The sequence below is a fragment of the Callithrix jacchus genome, chromosome 2 (genome assembly GCF_049354715.1).
Source record: "Callithrix jacchus isolate 240 chromosome 2, calJac240_pri, whole genome shotgun sequence".
Taxonomy (NCBI): Eukaryota; Metazoa; Chordata; class Mammalia; order Primates; family Cebidae; genus Callithrix; species Callithrix jacchus.
Genome location: NC_133503.1, coordinates 145,923,212 through 145,946,174, shown reverse-complemented (window position 1 = coordinate 145,946,174; position 22,963 = coordinate 145,923,212). Strand labels below are relative to the sequence as shown.

At 34.7% G+C, this 22,963-nt stretch overlaps 1 long non-coding RNA gene across 1 annotated transcript in view; it reads right to left on the bottom strand.

The window, feature by feature from the left end:
• Window positions 1–22,963, bottom strand: part of LOC118151532 (uncharacterized) — a 133,594-nt gene that overhangs the window by 18,133 nt on the left and 92,498 nt on the right. Inside the window, exon 5 of the long non-coding RNA XR_004739892.3 lies at window positions 2,796–2,896. This is a non-coding gene — a long non-coding RNA (uncharacterized LOC118151532). The remainder of the gene's footprint in view (window positions 1–2,795; window positions 2,897–22,963) is intronic.

The window sequence follows — 22,963 nt, the reverse complement described above, 5'->3', positions numbered from 1 at the left end:
CATCTTGGGATCCACTAGGGAATGATTTCTTAAACAAAACATACATTTTGTATATAAACCATAGTGGGAGCTCCTATATCAGAAACTCTGAGCATCTAAACATACCAAAGCAAATTGTAAGCACTCAAGCTCGAAGTTATTTAAAACACATATTACCCACAAACTTTCATTAGTTAGAATACCTGAAAAACTTCTTAAAACTAGTAAAACTTTAATAAGTAAAATTAATCAATGAAAGCATTTTGGGCAACAATATGTGATGAAACTGAAAACATGTATGTATCCTATGATATAGCATTTCTATTTGCTAGAGAAATGGTAATTTAAAATTTCCAGGGATAGAAAAAAATGGAAATAATATTCATCAATAGTAGATATTTTGGTATGTTAATTCAACAGATAAAATGGAACTAAACAAGGTACAACCATTGATAAAATTTCACAAACATAATGTTTTTACAAAAGAAAAGATGTACATAGGTTATACATTTCTATATACATGAGGTTAAATATGCAAACATTATACATATTATTAATACATGCATATTTAGTGATAATATAGAATATAGAAAAAAATATAAATCCTTATAGTGCTTACTCTAGAAAATGAGAGAAGGATGCAGACAGTAAGAGGATACCAAACGGAATTATATTTTTAATGTTTCATTCTACTTAATACCTAAAACAAGTAAAACAAAATCTTATCACCAAAGCTGCTTAGCATGTACACAAGTGCTCATTACATTTATCTCTGAATTTATGTTTGAAAAATTATAAAATTATTTTAATAAATTAAGAGCTTAAAAAGTTATAAATACATGTTTAAAAACATTTAAATAGAATATACAATAACAAAATTCATAATAATAAAATGTATCTATTTCCTCTTTTCCAACACTCAACTGTGCTCCAAAGAAAAACCACTTTCAAAAACCATATACCACAAGTTGGATTATAAAAGATCAGTTAATAGCAGGATGTCTTCCAAAGCAAGCCATTTAAAACCAACATTAAAACAGAAGAATACAGGTGATTTAAAGAGCCCTGGAATGTTTCACACAAGTTGGTTAGATACATATTCATTTTATGTATTTCTCAACAAATATTTTAGGAATTTTTATAGAGCTTCCTATAAAATGTCAAAAGATAATAATCAGTTATTTAAAGCATTAACAAAATGTTGGCTATAATAATCAATACTTAACTATCAGCTGATCTTTCATAATGCAACATGTGGTATATGGTTTTTGTAACTCCAAATGGCATGAGGTAATTTGCAAAATTTGCCACTTGCTAAGGAATAATTGTTTTTAAATTACCATTTATATTAACGTCAGCTAAAAAAGTAGATAAAAGAGATGTTTAAATTACTTTTAAGAAAGTGAAGTGGCAAACAAAATATTACATAGGCAAATAAAATTTGTGGAGAGATAGATGAAAAAAAAAACGCTTTCAATTACATTAGCTGGATCTTCCATATTGCTAAATAATATGCCTTCACGGTTATTTCTTGGCATATTGATTTTTAGAGTTTATCTGTTGATAGTTATTTGACATCTTTCTATAGGCACACATTTTAAGTCCAAGTGTAATTATGCCTTTATTTTTAATACCTGTATTATTTCTCTTTGAAGATTTTTACACACCTGTATTTTTTCTTGATTCATCAAATATAGATAAAATCTTTCAACCACAGAACTTTGTGAATGAGGATATTTGCATACCAATTCTTCTCTCAACCACCTCCCAATTCTGTCTTCTCCTTCACTCTTACATTGTTAGAGTTTATTAGCTGAAACCAAATGTAACCCTTGCAACTATACTTAAGGCCCCCATGATTTTCTTTAGGTTGCCACCTAAAAATAAAAAAATCATTCTCCAATATCTTTATCACCATGATTAGTATACTCCTTGCTTTGCCTTAGGGTGGAACCTAACAATGGAAAATCAGTCACCAATATCTTTGTCATCATGAAATGTCCAAAGAGGCTCCTTTTCACCCATGTCTGGAGGCTGGGCTGGGACAGTTGTAACAGACTGAAGAGGTTAATAACTCTCTCTTCTTGTGTCCTCTCCAAGTGGCTAGCTTAGGGTTCCTCACATATTGACCATCTTGGGGTAGTCCTACTTATAATGTAGCTATTTATAATGCAGCTGTTGGATTCACACCAAGTGAATGTTTCAAGAAACCAATGCAGAAGCTGAGGACTTACAGTTTTGCTTCAGACATCATGAAACATCACTTCTGCCACAGTCTGTTAATAACACAGGGCCAGCTCAAAGAATAGGAGGTGTAACTCATTTGGGGTTTTCCTTGGACGAATAAGCATCAGAACTTAGACATCTATTTTTTTCTAGTATCTAAAAATTTTATTTTTCTGAATTTTCTTTATTTTTTTTTAATTTCAATATGTTTTGGGGGAACAGGTGATGTTTGATTACATGACTAAGTTCTTTAGTGCTGATTTCTGTGATTTTGGTGCATCCATCACCCAAGCAGTATATACTATTTGTATCCAATGATTTTCATACAATATATGTTAATAGTCAGAGTTTCTTACTCCTTCATGGAAGATTCTTAAAGTTCAAGTATATTTTCTTTACATTTGTGTCTTTGCCGGCATATTAATGGTACTCAAATATTTAACGTACAATTAACCTGATTGCAAAAATTTGCTTTTGGTCCTCTTTATTTTAGCCTGGGTGCTTAAAATATGGATATTCTGATGTCTCAATAATAATATAACATAATTTTACTATTTATTACATTAAGAGCCACGATATCTCAAACTAACCTGGTCTCTTGCTTGCTAGCCTCTGATAGCCTTTGGAGAGGCACTGGTTTCTTTTTGTTCTTCCTTGGAGGCGGTTTCCTTTCTTGAAGTCAAATTTCTCTCTGGAAAAAACAAATAAGCAAACCAACAAATAACTCTCTTTTCTCTGTTGACATTTATAGTGAGGCCTGGCATTATCACTGCATCAGCTGCTTTCAATTAAGTTTCTCAGGCTGTTGCTGGTTAAATGAGTAAACATCTTGCTTTCTAAAATGGCCCAAATGTTTTGAACATCAACCAACATTATATCAACAATTTAATGCAACAATTATAGTTTAAACAGATTTTTTTCATTTTATACACCTAGTAGCTTAACCTTTTTCATACCCAGAACTCTCCCCACCAAATTCAAGCTAATTACCCCAATTACATTTTTAATGTTTTATTTGTTCAGCTTATTTCTATAATAAACAAGCAAGATATTTTATATAATTTCAGATGGCACTTTTCATATTAATATATTAACTAATTTAGTTACCAACTACAGAACACTTAAGTAAGGAAAATACCTGAAATAGATTTATTTTTCATTTTGAAATGTATTTACTCATTGGGATGCAACATCTCATTTACGGGAGTGGCCTGTGGTAACTCCTAGTGGGTGTTCAGGAGCAGAAAAATTCATTCCAACAAGGCTGCGCTCAAATTAGCATAAAAAGAACAATTTCAATAATTTACCAGAGAGCTTTCTTTTGTGCATGGAAGCAACAGTGGTACTTATGTATTTGTGAAGCTCAAAAACATCATTTGAAAATAATGGCCCTTAGTCTCTCCTTAAGGTCCAAGAAAAAAGTAGGCTGCCAAAGAAATAAAAAATCCTTTAGGAGAGGAAATTAGACTTACAGGCTAAACATATTTTTAAAGAGATTTTGAACAATGCTGTTTAAAGACAGGGGCATTAAGGAGATTAACTTTAAAAAATAATGAGAATTAAAAATACATAGAAATATTTAAAAGGGTTTCACTTATCTTTAAGATAAAGAGCTAATCTAAGCCTTCAAGAAAGGAGAATACTGGACATTTGTTGGCTTCCAAGATATTCCAAGAAGAGACAAGAGAGAAGACAACAGACAATAGAGAAGTATCATGAGCAGAGTATCTCCCCTTCCCTAAGGGTGGGAAAACACCACACCATCGATTACTGTGTCTATTTCTATATGCCAGAAGACTAAAGGCTCTGTCAAGGGTTTAAGCACAATATCTACAGTTACACAGTAAGCAAAGCATTATAATATTTATTAAATAACAACAATACACATCTAGATGGGGAATAGGGTTTTGGTTGGGTTTTTGTTTTTTTCCTAGCTTGGAAAACAGAGTGAGTTAGGCCAATGTGGCATATATTGCCCTAAGTCACAAACCTTGTAAGCAGCATCATGAGGACGTGAATCCACATCTTCAGGTTAATTTCAGCTTTCTTAATTCTAAGTTACATGTGATCCTGAGAAATATATGCCTTGTCATATGCTATAACAGGTAATAGAGATAAATAGGGAATCTTCTCTGTTTTCTCATTGAGTCTGGGTCCTAGATGCAAAGAGCATATCCATTTTGACTAGAAGGATGAATTCTCTTCCAAATCCACATTAGTTTTTCTCCACAGATGGTTAGTACTGGCAACAAGTTTCCTATTAATTGTCTGACTTTCCTCAACAGAAAAACTGAGATCGAGGTAAAATAAATTATCTGCTACAGAAGATTAACAGTAAAGCCTGGACCATAATTCGCCTCTCAGCTTTCTCTTCATTGCTCTACATTGTTGTCATGTTTTTGTTTCATTCAGAGAACTGCAGTTTATAGAGAAAAATTAAAATTTCATTTAAAAAAATCACTTTTCTCTTAAGTGGGGAAGGCAAATTTTTGATACTTTTATTTGTCTAAACAAAAACATATCAGGGAAATGTGTTCCAAATTCTATGGTTTACCCAAAGGAGACAAACCTAGAAGCTTTATAATTCCAGAGTTATGATTATATGAGATAGAAATCTATCTTCAAGAAATTAACTTTCCAGCAATCACTCAACAATAATTAAACATCTATTTCAACTGAGCTGATGTAGAAAAAAATTAAGGAAACATTTAGAAGATAAAACTATATATGTTAAGAGCCATCTGTGACAAACCCACAGCAAACACATACTGAATGACTAAAATCTCAAAGCATTCCCTTTGAAAACAAAAACATGGCAAAGATGCACTCTCTCACACAACTATTCAAAATAGTACTGGAAGTCCTAGCTTGACCAATCCGGCAAGATAAAACTATCAAAGGCATTCAAATAGGAAGAGAGGATATCAAAATATTTTTTTGAAGATGATATCATTCTATGCCTAGAAAACCCCATAGTCTCTTCCTGAAGGCTCCCAGATCTGATAGCTTCAGCAAAGTTTCAGGAAACAAAATCAATGCATGAAAACCAGTAGCATTTCTATACACCAACAACATACAAGTTGAAATCAAGAATGCAGTTCCATTCACAATAACCACAAAAAAGAATAAAATATTTAGCAATAGAGATAACCAGGAAGATAAAAAATCTCTACAATGAGAATTACAAAACACTTTTAAAAGAAACCTGAGCTGACACGAACAAATGGAAAAGCATTCCATGCTCATGAATAGGAAGAATCAATATTGTCAAAATGGTCATACTACCCAAAGCAAGTTACAGATTCATTGCTGTTTCTATCAAACTACCAATGACATTCTTCACAGAATTAGATAAAAACTGTTTTAAAATTCATATGGAACCATAAAAGAGCCCAAATAGCCAGGGCAATCCTAAGCCAAATGAACAAAGCCAGAGGCATTACATTACCTGACTTCAAGCTATACTACAAGGCTCCAGTACCCAAAACAACATGATATAGGTACAAAAACAGACATGCAGACCAATGGAACACCAACCACCATCTGACAAAGTTAACAAAAACAACCAATGGGGGACTCCCTATTCAATATATGGTGCTAGGATACCTGACTAATTATATGTAGAAGATTGAAACTGGGCCCCTTCCTCACACCATGTAAAAAAATCAACTTTAATGTAAAGACTTTAATGTAAAACCCAAACCTTAAAAACCCTGGAAGATAACCTAGAAAAATATTATTCTGTACATAGGATCTGGCACAGATTTCATTATGAAGATGCCAAAAGAAGCAATTGCAACATTAAAAAAATTGGAAAATGAGACCTCATTAAAGAGCGTCTGTACAGCAAAAGAAACTATCAATGGAGTAAACAGAAAATCTACAGAATGGGAGAAAATATTTGCAAACTATGCATCTGACAAAGGGCAAATATCCAGAATCTATAAGGAACTTAAACAAATTAACAAGCAAGAGACAACCCCATTAAAAAGTAGATATGAACAGATAATTTTCAAAATAAAATTTTCGTGCAGCCAACAAATATGTGAAAAAAATGCTCAACATCACAAATCTCTAGAGAAATGCAAATCAAAACCACAGGGAGATATCATATCACACCAGTTAGAATGGCTCTTATTAAAAAGTCAAAAAATAACAGATGCTGGTGAGGTTGCAGAGAAAAGGGACTACTTATATACTACCAGTAGGGATGTAAATTGCTTCAGTCTTTGTGGGAAGCAGCTTGGCAATTTCTCAAAGAACTCAAAACAGAATTACCAGGTGACTCAGAAATCCCATTATTGAACATGGGATGGCTATATTGATTAGCTAAAACTAATGAGGAACTGTAATTGGATACTGGAGTAGGGTCATTTCTGAGAGATCATGTGGAAAAAATTGAAAATAGGTAAATTCATGTGGGAAGATGCGATTATTGTTGGAAGTAAAAGAGGGAGAAAGGATAATGGAAATATGCTTTAGGTTAATGCCAGTGGCTCTAATAAAGAAATACAAAAGTGCAAAGTGATTCAAATTTCCTACAGTGAACAGATAGAATAAACAGGTCTCAGACACTAGGTCTGTGCAGGCTCTGCTATCTTCAACATACGCTTCCCAAGATGTCTTTGAACATCTTCTTTATTACAGCGTGTCCAATGACTTTACAGTGATAAAGTCACTGTCTTTTGAAGGCCTGCATAAATTACATTGAATCCCTTCAATGTGCTGTGCTTACTTATTATTTTGAACTTTCTCAATTGAAGTACAATATAAAAACAGAAAAGTTTATAATGTGTAAGTGTATTGCTTGCTGAACCTATGACCCCCATTCAGGCCAAGAAATAGAAGATGCTCAGCATCAGGACACCCCTTCACATCTTTACCCAATCACTCCCACTGATGACTTCTAACACAATATAGATTACTTTTGTCACCTTATAAACTTTAGATCAGTGGGTATGAGAGGATTTGATGACCAGGTTTAAAGTGGTGTTTGTTGGGAGAGAGATCCAAGATGGCTGATTGCAGTTTGGGATTGTAGCTCCCAGTGAAAGCACAGAGAATGAGAGGACGCCACACTTTCAGACTAATTTTTGTCACTCACGGACCAGAAGATTCCCAGTGGAGAGGCCCCACAAGTCGCCAGCACAACTCTTGTGGCCAGCGCAGCGGTTTTGCTGGCACTTCGGCACAGCAGTTCTTCCTGCAGAGTAAACAGGAGGAAATTCCCAGGCAGAAGAGCACCATCAGTATTATCACTGCTGTTTTTGGCCAGCACAGTGGGTTGCTCGGATTCCAGCACTGGGAATCAATAAACTGGGTGTCCACTCAGAAACCCAACTAGAAAGGTGGTAATTGTAAAGACGGCAGATGGATAAATTTACAACAAAGGGAAGAAACCAGCCTAAAAAGGCTGCGAATACCCAAAATCAGAACCCCTCTCCTGCTACAGGGGATTACAGTTCCTCCTCAGCAACAGAACAAGCCCTGATGGAAAAGGACTGTGTGCCATTATCAGAAGTAGGCTTCAGAAGGTGGATGATAAGAAATTACTGGGAGTTAAAAGAACTTGTTCTAACCCAATGTAAAGAAACTAAGAACTTTGAAAAAAGGTTTGACGAAATGCTAACAAGAATAGACAATATAGGGAGGAATATAAATGAACTAACGGAGTTGAAAAACACAACACAAAAACTTAGCGAAGTAGGCATAAGTTTGAATAGCTGAATTGATCAAGCAGAAGAAAGGATATCAGAGGTCAAAGACCTACTTAACGAAGTAAAACGAGAAGACAAGAATAGAGAAAAAAGGATAAAAAGGAACAAGCAAAGTCTCCAAGAAATATGGGACTATGTGAAAAGACCTAATTTACGTTTGATAGGTGTACCTGAATATGATGAAGAGAATGAATCCAAGCTGGAAAATACTCTTCAGGATATTATTCAGGAAAACTTTCCAAATCTAGCAAAGCAGCACAATATTTAACCCCAGGTAATACAGAGAACACCACAAAGATATTCCTCAAGAAGAGCAACCCCAAGGCACATAATCGTTAGATTCACCAGGGTTGAAACGAAGGAGAATATACTAAGGGCAGCCAGAGAGAAAGGTCAGGTTATCCACAAAGGGAAGCCTATCAGACTTACAGCAGATCTCTCAGTGGAAACCCTACAAGCCAGAAGAGAGTGGGGGCCGATATTCAACATCCTTAAAGAACAGAACTTTCAGCCCAGAATTTCATATCCTGCCAAACTAAACTTCACAATTGAAGGAAAAATAAAATCTTTTATGAACAAGCAAGTACTCAGAGATTTTATTACCACCAGGCTGGCTTTACAAGAGCTTCTGAAAGACGCATTATACATAGGAACAACCAGTATTAGCCTTTCTAAAAATATACCAAAAAGTAAAGAGCATCAACATAAAGAAGAATTTACATCAACGAATGGATAAAATAGCCAGTTAATATCAAATAGCAGTAACCCTAAATTTAAGTCGACTAAATCCCCCAATCAAAAGATACAGCCAAAACCTAATGATATGCTACATCCAGACCCATTTCACATCCAAAAATACACAAAGATTTAAAACAAAGGGATGGAGAAAGATTTACCAACCAAATGGAAAGCAAAAATAAATAAATAAATAAAAAGCAGGAGTTGCAATTCTTACATCTGATAAAATAGATTTCAAAGCAACAAAGATATAGTGGTAAAAGGATCAATGCAACAATAAGAGCTAATGATCCTAACACCCAGATACGTAAGACTCATAAAGAGATTTAGACTCAACGAGTCAGAAAATTAATAAGGATATCCAGGACTTGAACTCAGATCCAGAACAAGTAAACTCAATAAATATTTATAGAGCTCTCCATTTTAAATACACAAAATATACATTCTCCACCTTAAATACACAAATTGGCCATTATTAATACCCATTTTTAGAATAAAGTTACATTCCCGTTTTCTCTCCTCTTTTTCTTCCTCTCCTTCACTCCTTTTTTTCTTTCTTTCAAAAAAAAAAAAAGAAAGAAAAGAATGAAGGTTGTTAACGTTAGCTGGTTTTCAAGTGTCAGCACCAGTATTGGCAATAATCCTCCTTTTCCCTTTTTCGCATGAACCTAAAATTTATATTAGCTATACCAGTTCACCTAACCGGCCCTTCCTGTTATGTCATCTTTACTTCTATACTACTGATTGTACCTTACCCACGACACTTTTGTGTTTATTGCTATTTTTTATTTTTTAAATTTTTCTTTCAGCTGGTCAGCACAGATTAAGAATTTCAATCAGGTGTTTGTTTAAAAATAAAATAAAATAAAATAAAGTGGTGTTTATTACATCTGCTTCAATTCCATTGGCCAGGAGTCAGTCATATAGACATGCCTGCCTGCAAGAAGGGTTGGAAAACATAGTCCACTCAGACTGTGGTGAGCAGGTAGCTATGGGAGACAGTCAGCAAGCATTTATTGTAGTCCTCATGAGTATCTTCTAATTAGCGTCACCTCCCAAGATCTGAGCACGATCAGTGTCCAGGAGCAAAGCTGCAAGAACATAGAATCATTCATTCCAAAGCCAAGGAAGAGATAACTGTAAATACTAATGCTTTAATGTTTTGTGCCTCTCAAAACTGAGCTACTTTTAAGTACCTTTTAAACGAATGGAGGTTATCTCTATAAGATCACTCTCTTACATATATGTATATGCAAGAGAATATGTAAAAGAATATACTACAGAATATTAACTTCATATATAAACTTTAAAATATATATGTATATTGAAGTATATATCTGAAGTTTATACACACACACACATATAATCGAAGTTAAAAGTAGAAAAAGAAAGGATAAACAGAGAACAGTCAGCTAATCTTCCATGAATTTTCCAACAGTAAGAGTCACATATATGAATACTTGGTTATAGATATTTAGTAAGAAAAATGTGAATAGTAAATATTGCCTTGGCAAGTTTCGTGACAATTTTGTTCTAATTCACCTCTCAAATCCAGGGCTTAACTACAGTCATATTTTATGTTTCTATTCAACCCAATTGATTTACATTTTACCATTATAATAGGCTAAATTATGTCCTCCCCCCCTCAATTTATAGGTTATAGCCCTAATGCCCAATGTGACTGTATTTGGTGATAAGACCTTTACTGATGGAATTAAAGAACAAGGTCAAAAGTATCGGGTCCTAATCCAATAGAACTGGTGTCCATCTAAGAAAAGGAGACACCAGGAGTGGGTATATACAATGGAAAGGCCATGTGAGGACTCAGAAATCAAGCCAAGGACAGAGGCATCATTGGAAACTAACCCTGCCAGCGCCCTGATTTTGGACTTCTAGCCTCCAGAACTGTGAGAAAATCATTTCTGTAGTTTAAGCCATCCAGTCTGTTCTATTATGGCAGCCCTGGAAGACCAGTATAACAGTCCTCTGGCAAGCTGAATCAAATCATTTTTTTCTGTGACATGTTTTCTTTTTCTTTGACATGTTTCTCACTCTTCTTTGTCTAACTGGTATCACCAACCATAATTCCCTTCACTTTTCCCGTTTCTTATGTATGTTTCACTCTACCTAAGGCCTATGTATCTGCGAAACTCCCTTGAACATTTCAGTTCACCATCAAGTTACTCAACACCCCTGTTGTTTTATGATCTATATGAAACTGGCTATAATTCTGTTAATTCCCAGTGTCCACCTTTCTGCATATGAGTCCTGTCTCTAGTCAGCCTGGCTTCATGAGTTCATGGAATAGGTGTCAGTCAACTGAAAAACATTTGTACATTGCTACAGGTAGAACATATTCTCAGAGAGATTTCAGTTTAGGTGAGGAAGCAGTTACAATTGACTTTGAAGGAGGTAGATATTTCATAACCAGAGGCTCTTAATAATAATAACTCTTAAAAATACTATATTGTTGTCTCATTTAAAGCTTGGAAACTCGTAAGATAAATATTTCAAACATGAGAAAACATTTAGAATGATTTATTAACTTACATAAAATTGTACAACTTATTAATGGCATATTTTTCATGATTTTTTTTTTTTTTTGAGATGGAGTTTTGCTCTTGTTACCCAGGCTGGAGTGCCGTGGTGTGATCTCGGCTCACCGCAACCTCTGCCTCCTGGGTTCAGGCAATTCTCCTGCCTCAGCCTTTTCATGATTTTTTAACTATGGCACACTAGCATCTGAAATACCATACCCACTCTTTTCAAATGTTTTTAAGACAAGATTCTGGGCCTATCATTTCTTTCTTCTTTCTTTAAGGTCAAATTGACCTAAGGTTAATCAGCAATATTTGGGTATCAGCCTTCTAAAAACCACAGGATAAGAGGATTTTAAATGACAATTTCCTCAAGAATAGAACAAAGTTATTCTTTAGTTCATTTGTTCGTTCTCCCTTGCTGGAGGTATGTCACTATGTCACTGAGATACCTGCAAATATCTGTAACCATGGATTTTGAAGTTTCAAAAAAATCTAGTTGTTACCTAAGAATGTCCAAGGGAGACAGTCACAGGCTTTGATTAACACAGCTAAAAGCCTTTCTAACTATATTATAGTGAAGCATGCACGTTGGGTTTTCAGTTTCACGAGTACTTTCATTTAGGAAAAAAAAATGATGTATGCAATATGGAGTTCTAAACACAAATCCAGGGCTTAACTGTAGTCATATTTTGTTTCTATTCAACCCAATTGATTTAGCTCACTGAAGCAGAGAACTCTCAACTGCTTTGCCCTTTAGCCTAATTTTGGTACTGTGAGCTAAGTAATCCTGTAATCTGATTTACTGAATACCAACACTAGGATAAGGGGAAGTTTGAAGAATCACATATTTCTCATATCGTAAGTCCCCTAAATACAAATATTTTTTTGCTGGAAAAGACGCAAAAGCTCTTGATTATAAAGAATAATTTCTGCCAGGCTCAGTGGCTCATGCCTGGAATCTCAGTATTTTGGGAGGCCAACGTGGGTGGGTCACTTGAGGTCAGGAGTTTGAGAGCAGCCTGGCCAACATGGTGAAAACCCATCTCTGCTAAAAATACAAAAATTAGCTAGGTATGGTGGTGCATGTCTGTAATCCCAGCTACTCGAGAGGCTGAGATAATCTATTGAACCCAGGAGGTAAGAGGTTGCAATGAGCCAAAATTCTGACACTGCACTCCAGTCTGGGAAACAAAGTGAGACTCTGTCTCAAATAACAACAATAATAATAATAATAATTTGCAAGAAACAAAAAAACAATGTTAAAGGTTTAGTCTGGAAGCTTTGTGGCTAAATATTTATTAGGTTGTATCTTCTAGCATTTTGTGGTTGATGGAAAACATAAGGCCAATTGTTTTTTTTCTCTTAAACTGTTTTTGTTACAGCTTCAGTGATCATCTTGTTCATTTAAAATCTGCATGTAAAAATGTTGTCCAAATCAAAAGTCTTCTTGAAAACAATTCTAAAGTAAGTTAGAACTTCAGAGGCCCATTAGTTCATAACTGCGCTATTTCCATCATGGCTAATGCTTTGGGCTGTCAAAATGTAGTGACCCCATTCTCTTCCCACACTCACTCCTCCAATCCATTTCAAGGTTTGCTTTCAGGTAGTTTCTGCCAACAATATCAGTTTTTATTAGACAGTTGTCATTCTTCTCTCTCCAACCCTCCTGATATTTGTTTATAAAAATCCAAATTACTTCAAGTAAAAAAAAATAGATCCTGTGACTTATACACAAGCCTGAGTCTAACAATAATTTCAAATAGACCCAAAGCTTCAGTTTTACCTGGTTGCAACATTAACATTTCTATAGGTTGCCCCAGATCTTTATATGTGTTAGACACACATAATTGCAATGTAACCAGCAATATGAAATAGATCAATTGTTCAATACATACCAATTCTAGTTTGGCACTTTTAGTAGTAATAATTAACTCTGCTATGTTCATGTGGAGAAATTTATTTATCCTCAGGGAAATTAATTCATATATTGCTCTAGGAGCTAGTGGATCTCCTCTGAAACAAGCCTTGTCATCTTAGTTCGGCCCTTGCTTGGTGACAACTAAGCAGCCTTTTCCTTCACAGCAAATAAGAGCCCTGTGTGCCCCAGCTGTCCCTAATTAGGTTACTCAGTGTCTTTCTGGGTGACTGATTAAACATGCTTCAGCTTTTCCAAACTGATTTTCTTTTTAAAATAAAGGAACCTTTTCATTTTGTCAAAACCCCAAAATTATGCTGAGCAATTTTAAGTATAGTTCTATTTAAGATAACTAAAATAATTTCATAAAAATTCATTAATCAATTTGATTGAAGAGTCTCCATTTACTAGATATCAGCACAAAACATTTTTAATGTTTTCAGGAACTGCTACCAATAGTACTTTGAGAACTTCATTTTATCAGGGGTTTGCTTGCAATAATTTAGAACCCTTTTTCCACTGTTGGGGTTCTTTCAGTTATTAAAGCAGTTCAGTCCAGGTAAGATTTTAATTTCATATGTGATGAAAACTTGTCATCTTTCACCATAGCTAAACTTCTTACTTGTGAAACTTGGGCTGAGACGAAGGTAAACATGGTAAGAATTTTGTTAAAGTTTCTCCCATATTGAGGAACCCTATCTTATAGAAGGAGGAAGCGAGGTCAAAGGATATTACAAATACTAGCACAAAGGAGATATTTTATATATACTTATGGATGAATAAGCACTAAAATTTAATCAAATTGATTAAGATATTTGCCAACATGAAATACCTCTTCACTATGAAAACAGAAGCTCTCTCTTATGATTCAGGCAGAGCTTAAATTAGATCTATTTTTGAGTTTGACTTCTATGTGTCAACTTCACCTTCTGATGGCAGGGGGTAAAGTGGTTTCTGGGCTTGCTTCTGGGATGTTACAGTAGGGATGGAGGGATGGCCCTTGTTAAGTTGGCTGTCCTTTCATATAGTCATACCTGCTGTTTGCTTACATGAGCATCATATGTGCATGGTGGTGAGGTTGTTTTCCCCTTTCCATTGGTTATCAGCACTTAATCTCATTATCTATAGGAGAACCAAATCCAAAGCATCTCGCAAATGAATTTTTGGTCTCAAGTGAGATTCAACTTCATCTCCAGGGATCTTACAACATGGTACTAAGTGTTTCTATCCTTAGAAGCAACCCATATTTGATCTTGTGGGGTTGTCCAGTAGCCTCCAAACTCATTTATTTATAAAGCATCAACTTTGGGGCTAAGAAAAACATGTGCAGGATCAATCTTCCACATTCTCAGCAACTAAGGGATTACAGAGGTAGTCTTTGTACCCTCACTATATGGCCATATCACCATACTATCTCTCACTAGAACTCTAGATTTTGGAAAAGGCCAACAAGCCCCATGGTTCAGGTAATATCTAATAGGAGCATAAGATATCTTTCACCTCTTTTCTTACAGATTCCCAAAAAACTCACAACTATTCTCTACAGTGGTTTGCTATTGCTTCATAACTAACTATCTCTAAATACCCAAAACAATAGGCATTTATTATCATACAAAACTTTGGTCTGAATGTTATCACTGTAATTTCTGCTCTATTTGGCAACTTCCAGTGATAAGAAATGATCTTGAACAGTTATTCACAATACAAGCCACAATGGTGGTTTCTCTAATTAGAACTCTTCCCCTATCAAAGTAATTTTTAATCAAAAAGTCTAAGTTTACTAGTGAGGCAGATAAAGGATAATTTAGTAAAGTTTCTAAAATGAAAATACTAATTTTGCATCATGTGAAACAAAAGGGACTGTAAGCAAATACTTTAGGAACAAAACTTATAGAATATTTCTCCTATGAAGGTTCATAGATCACAAATGCATCCTTAGGTCTTTGAGAAGTATTCTAGTGAAGACGTAGGGTTAAACATGCCCAACTGAATTTGTAGCACTGTCATTCACTACCTAGGTAGTATAAAATTTCTTGAATTTCTTTGCCTCAAATTATTATTATATGAAATAGGGCAAGAGTAGCTTTTGTCTCAAAAAGAGATTTTAAGAATTAAATGATATAATATACGAAACTCTGAACCTGAACCCCATACATACACTCAGAAAATGCTCAATAAATGTTAAGTAATAGCATTATTAATATTTCCCAAACTTATGATCATGATCCATTTTTAAAAGTGTTGGACTACAGATTATAGTGAGAGGCAATTTTATGATCACTTTTCTTTGGCCCATTTGATGTTGAGCCTAAAATACACCACTCAACTTCTTGCCATGAGTTTGAGGGCATAGATGAAATTGCTGAGAAGTCAAACATAATTTGTTTCACTTAAAAGCAAATTTTTTACATCAATGGAAACAGAATTTTGCCTTAAGAATTTAATAAATATTCTAACCTCACACCCTCAGGTCACCAATTGTTACTAAGTAAGGATGACAGAAGTATTAGATATAGTGAACCTCAAGTTTCTCTTTAAAGAATCCATATATCAGTGTGTTCAGCTCTCTTATGTTTTAGTTCTGTATTTTCAAGTTTAACTTCCTAGTTCTCTGTGCCCCCTTGCCTCTAGTTTTGATAAATGACCTTCCTGCCAGTTCTAATCAGTAGTTCACATCTGTTCCCTGGTAACCTGCTATGACCTGTTCTGTAACCATCCTTCCTGCCAAACTACCTACCCCACCACTCCAGCTTGTACCCCTGCTCTCTTTAAAATAGCCAATCGGAATTAGTTTAGACTGTGAGGTCAAATAGGGTAACGACACAGCAGTAGGGGCTACCTGCATCAGGAATAAGAATGCCTTCCACTCCCTTGTCTAGGTGTGTGTTCACAATTGCTCCATCTGTGAAACACACCCTTCTATAGAAGTAAATTGCCTTGCTGAGAAAATCAATATCTGAGAGCTACATCTTTTGCAGCACCAAAAATTTACATATAACAGAAGGAAAGAAAAGAAGTAATGAATAGTCATGAAAATTGGGTAAAGGCGTCTTGGAATTATAATCATGAAAAGATGGTGAGTACTAGAAACAGCTAAGGAGTAGTATGGAAAAATGTTCATGAGAACTTATAAGTTTATCCACTAGTAACCAACATGTAAATTTATGTTTTCTCCCTTCTCTCTGATTTACCCTCTGGGAACAAAAAGCAGAGGAGAGGTCAGAGTAAAGATGTGAGGGTTTTGTCAATTATTCCTGAATAAATGTAACAGAAACAGTGTTGGAAAGAAGTTTAAAGTCATAAATACAAATTCCCTGCCAGAGAAAGAAACTTCTCTCCAAAATCTCTGGCAGATGGTTGTTCAGCCTCTGAAATATTTTCAATAATAGGAACTTACTGCTTTTCCAGACATCAGGATATCTCTAATTTTTTAGAATTTTTGTAAAATATTAAGCTGTATTTAGGTTCCAGTAACTTACAATCTTTGTATGTAGTTCTACCCTGTGAAGCAAAGCAAGTCTCATTCTTCTTTCAGCTGGCAAACTTCATTCATTTGAAAACTGACATTATGGTTCTTGAAGCTTCCTTTCTTTAGGTTAAATATATCCAGTTCATGAAGAGTCTACATAAGACTGACTTCTGAACAAATCACCAACCTGAATTTCTTCTAGTAGATGCATTATCATTTTCAAGTATCTCATTTAAACTCACATTTCAAGGATGAATCTAGTATTATGAATGTACTAATTGCACTTGTTCTACATTCTAATGAATTTTAAGTTTGTCTTCAGATATAGATAACAGAAATTTATATCTAGGACTTCCTTGCTAGACTTGAGTCAAAAAATAATCTGAAAATAATTCAGTAAATTCATATCATATGATACCCCTCTGTTGAATTTCAGATATGTACTATTGAGTCAATGGGAAACTAGATTTTCTGTCTGGTTACTTACAGAGTACATGACACACAGCCCAAAAGAGTAGGGGAGAGTGGTTTTCCTATAGCTCTGACATGGAAATTTTTCTGACTTACATTATAGAGATTGTTGGACTTTGACTGAAGAAAATTGCTGTAATCTGAAGGACGAGATTTAAAAATCAAAGCAGACAAGTATAGTTATTTACTAGACAAATATTCTTTCAGTTTGGTGCTTAATAGTCCTTAATTCAAGGAAATAAAAACAAAGCAGGTTGAGTTGTCTTAATTCTTCTTACACAAAGCATGTTGAAGACTTGACTCCTTATGTCACAACAAACAAATATCAAAAGAAATAAGAGCAAGAATCTTTTGGGTTGCAAGAGCAAATACTCTATCTTGACCATACATTTGAAATGTCTGGTTTCTACTGTAAAAGGGACAAAAGCCAAAACTTTCTTTTTAATTTATGAACTCTATTGATGATATAGTGATGTGAAGATGAGTATCATAGATTTTATATTTTTCAGGAAAATCATTTTTCTTATGTAATTGGAGTTTCAAAAAGTAACAATGACATATTTACATATGGAATAATACTTTCGTCCTCCAATACAAAGTTAAGTAAACACAGAAAATTCACTGATTAAATGAGGATAAAATTAATAGCATTGCCATATCTACCATGGTTACATTGAATTTTTGTTCTGCAGAACAAAAATATTAAAACTGTCACAAAAATCAGGCTCAGTCCAGGATTCTGTCATTTGCAACACTTGAATAAATACTGCTTTTAATCTATAATCTAGTCCTTGGTTGCACTCAAGCTAAGCACATTTCAAAGCCCTGCAAAGTACCTCACTATAGCCAAAAAATATATAAAGTAGACTAATGAAATGACCTTACTTAACTGTGGTATCTTACTGTTATGCTACTATCAAACATAAAGGAAATTAAATTTTAAGAACACATTTAAAAATGACCAAAAGGATCATTGTTGAATCTCAACCAAGGAAATTACAATGAGACCACAGTTCACACAATGTACTATCTTAGACCCTTATTTTATTGGCAAGCTACTGTTTGTCACAAGATTACAAAATTAATAAAAACTCAAAGCAACACAAGAAGCTAAGAGCTAAAATTCTAAATATGTATGAGTTCAAAGAGAATAGCATAGAAGGCTATATTTTTCTTAAAATCTTAGAGAGATTCAGAGAAGACAAGGTAACCATATTTTATGATACAAAATCAATATATAACAATGACCGTAAAAATGGGATTGTCCACTCAAGGAGGGCTTATAGTTATTGTCTTTTAATATACACAGCATTTCCAACAACTTACATATTTCTCTAGAAATGCTGATTTGTAAAACATTGCTGAATTTACACTTGGGTTTAAACATGTAAAGAGTAAAGCTTTTCCAGATACTATTATAGTAAACTGAAAGGAGAGAAATTTTTCAGAGACCCATGGGCATCAATTTCGCTTCCTTTTTTTGAATGAATGTATGGCTTCATTGACCTTGAATGTGGTTCAGGAACTAAAAGGGACTGAAGCAGGACAGCATTCTCTTAACTGAAGGTGTAGATTGTTTTTTTAATGTTTTAAGTTTTACCTGAATGATAATGTAAGTCTGTGTCCGTCTGGGTTAGGAAAGGTTCTTCTGCACCAGCAGCTCTGTGTTCCCATAAGGTAGTCAAAGGCCATGGAGGTTCCTTCTTTATGTTGCTACTTTGCCTTTTTTTTTTTTTTTGAGACAGAGTCTCACTCTGTCACCCAGGTTGGAGTGCAGTGTTGCCATCTTGGCTCACTGCAACCTCTGCCTCTAGGATTCTCCTGCCTTAGCCTCCAGACTAGCTGGGACTATAGGCATGCCACCATGCCCCGCTAATGTTTGTATTTTCAGTAGAGACAGGGTTTCACCATGTTGGCCACGCTAGTCTCAAACTCTGACCTCAGGTGATCCACCCACTTTAGCCTCCCAAAGTGCTGGTATTATAAGCGTGAGCCACCACACCCAGGCTACTTCTGGTATGTTCCACATCCTTGAGGAAGAAATGTAGAACTTTGCATAGGCATAGGCAAGGACTTCATGACTAAAACACCAAAAGCATTTGCAACAAAAGCCAAAAGAGACAATTGGGACCTAGTTAAACTCCAGAGCTTCTGCACAGCAAAAGAAACAACCATTAGAGTGAACCAGCAACCAACAGAATGGGAAGAAATTTTTGCAATCTACCCATCTGACAAGGGACTTATATCCAGTATCTACAAAGAACTAAAACAGATTTACAAGAAAAAAACAAACAAACCCATTCAAAAGTGGGCAAAGGCTATGAACAGACACTTTTCAAATGAAGACATTTATGAGGCCAACAAACATACAAAAAATGCTCATCATCACTGGTCATTAGAGAAATGCAAATCAAAACTACATTGAGATACCATTTTATGCCAGTTAGAATGGCTATCATTAAGAAACCTGGAGACAACAGATGCTGGAGAGGATCTGTTGAAATAGGAACATTGTTGGTAGGAGTGTAAATTAGTTCAACCATTGGGGAAGACAGTGTGGTGATTCCTCAAGGGCCTAGAAATAGAAATTCCATTTCACCCAGCAATCCCATTATTGTGTATATATCCAAAGGATTATGAATGATTCTATTATAAAGACATATGCACATGTATGTTCATTGCAGCACTGTTTACAATAGCAAAGACTTGGAACCAACCCTAATGCCCATTGAGACTGGACATGGAAAACGTGGCACATATACACCATGGAATACCATCCATAAAAAATGATAAGTTTGTGTCCTTTGAAAGGACATGGATGGACCTGGAAACCATCATTCTCAGCAAACTGACACAAGAACAGAAAATCAAACACCACATGTTCTCACTCATAGGTGGGTGTTGAACCATGAGAACACATGGACACAGGGAGGGGAGCATCACACACTGAAGTCTGTGGTGGGGGGGGTCTAGGGGAGGGACAATGGGAGGTAGGGAGTTGGGGAGGGATAACACGGGGAGTAATGCCAGATATAGGTGATGGGGATGGAGGCAGCAAACCACATTGCCATGTATGTACCTATGCAACAATCCTACATGTTCTTCACATGTACCCCAGAACCCGAAGTGCAATAAAATATATATACATATTTAAAAAAAAGAATTTTTGCAGCAGATGTGTACATTTCCCCTTTCCATTATATGCCTGTAATGCTGAGGAACATTATAAGCAATTTTCTTTTTCTGTGACAAAGAGGTTAATAAGAAGCATTGTTGACCTATTTACTAATACATTATTTGGAAGAAAGTGGAGAATCTTTGGAGTCTTCTAGAACAATACTATGATAAATTACATATAAGAACTATAGAAACTTGATGCCATTTGGTAGACCAAGATGATGGAAAGAACAAAGTTGTGAAACAAAAAGTAACTGGTCTGATAAGAAGCACTGAAGATGCTTGCTTACCTATCTCAATGTAAAAATACATAGAGAACATTACAGAGAAGATTCTTAGGTAAGAATTTTCTTTTTTAATTCTCAAAGATTGAGAAAGTTTTCCATTCAATTTTCATAAACTGAAAGACAAGTTTGTAGTGTCTGAAGAGTAGAATTAAAAGCATCTTAAAGAGATTGCATCTAAAAATGTGCCCACTCAAGACTCTGAGTCATCAATAACATGGTCTTATTTTACTTTAATTCACATTTTCTCATGACCCATGATATTAAGCATCTTTTCATATCAATATTGATACATACACATGTCTATTAAAGCATGCCTACTTGGGAAAGGAAATTAAAAGGGAAAGAAATTAAAATCTCCACCTGTAATTTTGTCTCTACTCTTCCTTTGAGTTTTGTCAATCCTTGTTCAATGTATTTTGAAGCTCTGTTACTAAATAAATTCAAAATATTTAATAAATTGACCCATTGTCATTACACAATGACACAGTTTGTCTTTCATAGTATTCTTTTTTATTAAAGCTACTTTGGCTGATAGTAATATAGTCTTAACACCTTTTCTAGCTTAGTATGTGCATGGATACTTTTGCTCATTCTTTTAGTTTCTAGTTGTCTGTGTATTTATAGTTAATGTCAATCCCTTTTAAATTCCATAAGTTGCATCTTGCTTTTCTATCCAATCTGATAATACCTAATTGTATTTGGAATTTTAATTCATTTATATTTAATATAATTATTTGAATGGATGTTTTAAAGCCTACCACATTGTCATTTGTTTTCTATTTTACCTCCCTTGGGGTGGGATGGTGAAGACGGACAAGGAAGGTCTTAGTTGAATTTTTAAAACACAGAATTCTAACTTGTAGATATACCTTATTTTATTCGGTTTGGAATATTTTTTAGAGATTAAAATATTAATACTCATCCTTAATTTGTCATAATTCATACAGAATTGCATATCACTACATTTACCACACAAGAATCTTATAACCTGTATAATTAAATGAATCCTTTCCTTTGTGTTACGTCTATCCCATATTTAGTGTGCCATTTAAAAAATTATATATGCTATAATCCCATGAAGCATTATTTTTTATTAAAATAGTCAATTGATTTTTAAGATAATTTAAGAAAGAAAAATAGCCTGTTTATACTTACTACGTATTTACCTTAGGCCCTGTTCATTCCTTTATATAGATGTTAATTTCCATCTAATGTGATTTTCATCTTCTAAGAACTTACTTTACCATTGATATGTTTTCCATTATAGGTCTAATGACACCAAATGCTTTCAGCTTTCATCTATCTAAGATTATCTTGATTTGACCTCCATTTTTAAGGCATTTTTCAGGAGATATGGAAATCTAGGTAGAGAGTTTTCCTCCCAACACTTTAAATATGCAATTCCATAATTTACTTCATTATTTCTATTAAAAAGGCAACCATCATTCTTACAGCTGTTCCTTTGTATATAATGTGTCTTTTTTCCTCTGGCTGTTTTTATGATGTTCTCTTTCCTTTTTAGAATTCAGAAATTTTACAACATGGTACCTAGGCGTAATTTTCTTTTCTCGTTTTTTTAAATATATATTTTATTGTGTTTTAGGTTTTGGGGTACATATGAAGAACACGCAAGATTGTTACATAGGTACATACGTGGCAATGTGGTTTGCTGCCTTCCTCCCCATCGCCTATATCTGACATTTCTCCCAATGTTATCCCTCCCCAACACCCCACTCCCTGCTATGCCTCCCCTAGTTCCCCCCAACAGACCCCAGTGTGTGATGCTCCTCTCCCTGTATCCATGTGTTCTCATTGTTCAACACCCACTAGGCATAATTTTCTTTGGATTTATCTTCCTTGGGATTCACTGACTTTCCTGGACTTAAGGGTTTGTTTATTTTTAAAATCAAACTTGAAAGGATGATGGTCATTATTTCTTGATATATTTTAGTCTTATTTCCTCTATTTTATTTTTCTGACAATTTGAGCAATAACAAAATGCTGTTGCTCTTGGTATTGTCTGACAGGTGGGTCATTGAGATGCTATTCATTTCTTTTCAATTTTAAAAATATTCTGTTTCAATTTGAACAATTTCTATTGATCTGTTTTCAAGTTCACAGATTATTCTATTGTGTTCATTATATTCTCATCCCACACTTACAGAGTTGAGAAACTATCATTCAAACAGTTTTAATTATATTTCTAGAATTTATTATCACAATAATTATTATCAATTATTATTGGCAACAATTTATTAGTATCAACAACTAACAATTGAGTATTACAAGTTACTCTGCCATTATTGGAAACTGGAAGATTTCAGAAAACACATAATAATTCAGCTTATAAATTGTGAAAATCACCTAGATACTGCATAAAACTAAAGAAATCTAGGTCAGGCACAGTGGCTCACACCTGTAAACCCAGCACTTTGGGAGGCTGA